General features: G+C 50.3%; 1 protein-coding gene across 4 annotated transcripts in view; it reads left to right on the plus strand.

Annotated features, from left to right (window-relative positions):
• Positions 1 to 2,756: 2,756 nt before the first annotated feature.
• The window catches only part of TTLL7 (tubulin tyrosine ligase like 7), a 66,040-nt gene continuing 65,694 nt past the window's right edge, over positions 2,757 to 3,102 (plus strand). For all 4 annotated transcript variants that reach the window (XR_005956421.1, XM_041482989.1, XM_041482990.1 and 1 more), the window contains exon 1: positions 2,757 to 2,996. The gene's annotated coding sequence lies outside the window, so the exon portion shown is untranslated. The remainder of the gene's footprint in view (positions 2,997 to 3,102) is intronic.

The raw sequence follows: 3,102 nt of genomic DNA on the forward strand, positions 1-3,102 counted from the left end.
TTAGAAATACGTAGATTTCTGAGAAAGCACTTTCTTCCTGATCTCTGTTTTTCTGTCTTTCCTGTTTCTTAATTTATGAAATTCATAAGATAATCTTCATGCCCTGTAAAAGGTATTTTTATTACTATTTCTATTTACAATAATTATCTAGGCACATCTGTTCTCTAGTGCATCAATATTCAATACTTAAACTAGCTCAATATTAAAAATATAACTCTATTTAATGCTCCTAATTAAGCATCTGCGTATTTAATACCCCGCTTTGGTTCCTTACTACATTTTGTTAGCTCTAACGTTTCAACATGGAGGTAGCGAGTACCATTTACTCTCAGAGTGATTCAGAATGCAGATCGCATTAAAAAGAGTAAATCTGATCTGCTTCTGGGAAACAACAACTAAAAGCACACTCAGGAAGAGATTAATGCCTCCTGCCTCCCAGGAATGGAGAGGAGAAAAAGCGTTTCTGCTGTGAGGCTCTGGCCTTTGCTGGGAAGATGTGCTCCCAGCTGAGAACAGCATCCATTGGTACCAGCCCTCTGAAAAGAGGAAGCATTAGCTGCACCTGACAGGGGAGGCTTATCCTAAAATCCTCTCAGGAGCCAAGCAGGTCACAACTCTATTCCCAAACTTCAGGTTTGCCTGTGAATCATAAAGCAACAGCTGGGTGCAGTCTCATCACAAACTCCCGCTTGTGGTTTGCTGCTCTTCCCAAGATCTAATGCACTTTGCTCAGCAGAGGAGTGCACATGGCTTGGGGTGGAGAGGCCTGGCTTGGGCTGTGGAATGCGGACACACCGCTAAAACAAAGCAGGCAGGGGCTGCGACATCCCAGCCCAAGCTTTGACCCAGAGATAACGTGCACTGCATTGTCAGCCTTGTAAATGCTTTCATCTGCAGTCAGTGGCAGCATTCCAAATGACTAACGGAAAGAGAATCAAACCTTTCCTCAGGAGCATCCTGGAACACAACTTTGGCACCACCGCTTGAGAATAATGACTGTTCACATGGGGATGAGCTTAGATCCTGGTGCTTTAGCATGGGTTTTCTGTCACTAAAATACAGACCTGTTCCTACAAACACCTACACAAATAAGCACAGGAGCGGCTATCAGACTATCAGATTACATGTTTGTGGCCAGAAATTACATCTCTGCTTTTTTATTTCTTTCTTTCTTTCTTTTTTTTTTTTTTTTTTTGACAAACCCAACAAAGGTTTTAGTGGAAAATAAATCATAATTTCGGCATAGCAGTAGAAACCACAATGCAATTTGTCATCCAACCCAATGAAAAATACCATGTCTGTAAAAAGTAAGTTCTTCAACTTTACAAGCTACAAATTGATACCACACATGAGAAAACATTCTGATATCTCTCTAGGATTTCCTAAAGGATTTTTCATGTGTTTTTCTGGCCTTAACAATCATTTTAGCATTTGCAAGAAGCCCACAATCTGTTCTTATTAAAGTATCAGCTTACCTCAAAAGATGTTAAAATAAAGTAAAAAAAACCAACTTAATACTGATCAAGTTGCAATTAAATTTTCATTTTCATTTAACATTATCAACTTTGTTTCAGTTCTTTCTGACCAAGAAATAGAAAACTTGATACTAAGCCTACTGAATAGATTTATTTCTAACTGCCTTAAAGAGGTAGTTGTAAACATTCTCAAGGAAGGCCTTATTTTAGCCAAGAGATTGTGCAGAAAAGACCAGACTGGAATTGATTTTAAAGGTATGTGAGTAGTGGGGAATGTGTGATGTAAGAATGTAATAGTATGAACAACGTAAGATCATTATTTAATAAACCAGAAGTCAATAAAGGATTACAGCTAGTTCCATGGCAAACATAATGCAGATGAAATCAAATGTCATGGTGACTTCCACTGCTTGTGAATTGGGCTCCTGACCTTGATAAACACAGAGGATACTAGATAATCTACTGAGATAACTGACTGCATTTCGGTTGGGGTTTTATGATTTATCCTGTAAGTATTATTTTTCTGTGAAACTTTCATTCTTCTGAAAAATTCCTAAAAAAAAATTGTTTGACTAACGTTTCTCTATTTTTTTTCAGTCTTTATTGCATTTATCTGATTAGGTCACGTGCCTTTATGTGAGGATGTAAAGTGTTTCAGGAAAAGCCCGAAATGGCTCTTTCAGAGTGGCAAACAGCGACTGTGCAAAGGGGAAAAAGATATTTGTCTAGGGTTCCAAAGGGGAAGAGGGGAAAAAAACCTGTTTGGAGCCGCGGGCAGGGGGCACGGATTTGTGGATCGGGCAGGTGCCGGGCTGCGCGGGGGGAGCCTCCACCCGCCCCGGCCCCACGCGCCGCCGGGCCCGCGGCCGCTCGGGGAGGCTCCCCGCGCCTCACGGCGGGGCGCGCTCGGGGCGCCCGCGGGGCTCCGCGGCCGGGAAGCGCTCCGCAGGGTTCCTATGACGCTTCCCATGACGCTTCCCCAGCAGCTGGAGCCGGCCCCGGGTCCCGCGGCTCGGCGGGGCCAAAGGGAGACGGCCGCAGCCAGCCTTGAGGGCGGCGCGGCCCACCTCGCTCCTCCCGACGGCCACGCGGGCAGCGCCCGGAGCGGCCCGCGGCCGCCGGGTCCGCTCGCGTCCTCGGGCAGCGAGACAGCGCGGGCCGCTCCACCGCGAACGGGGGGGGCACCGGCGGACCGGCAGCGCTGCCCCCGGCCGCCGCGGCGCCCGCCCCGCTCCGCGTACGCCGCCCGACGCCCCTCAGGGGCAATCCTCGCACGTACCTGTGTGGGAGGGTCCGCGCTCCCCGCCCCGCCCGGCCGCCCGGCCGCCGGCGGTGTCCCCTCGCAGGGAATGGTTTGTCCCGGCTCCCCGCCGTAACCTCCCGCTCCTCCTCCCGCCCGTGCCCGGCGCGGATGCTGCCGCCCGGGATCGCCCCGCCCGGGATCGCGCCGCCCGTGAGGCGCAGCACGCGCCGCCCGCGAGCACCGGAGCGCTGCAGGACCGCCCGCCCGCGCCCCGGCAGGTGAGGTCAGGGTGAGGGGCCGGCGGGGCGAGACACCTCCTCCTCCTCCTGCGGCGGCGGGGAACAAGCTGCCACCCCCGGGGAGAGGCGGCGGAGCGGCGGGCCG

This window comes from Pyrgilauda ruficollis, unplaced genomic scaffold, assembly GCF_017590135.1.
Source record: "Pyrgilauda ruficollis isolate IOZ18807 unplaced genomic scaffold, ASM1759013v1 scaffold6, whole genome shotgun sequence".
In the NCBI taxonomy this organism is placed as follows: domain Eukaryota; kingdom Metazoa; phylum Chordata; class Aves; order Passeriformes; family Passeridae; genus Pyrgilauda; species Pyrgilauda ruficollis.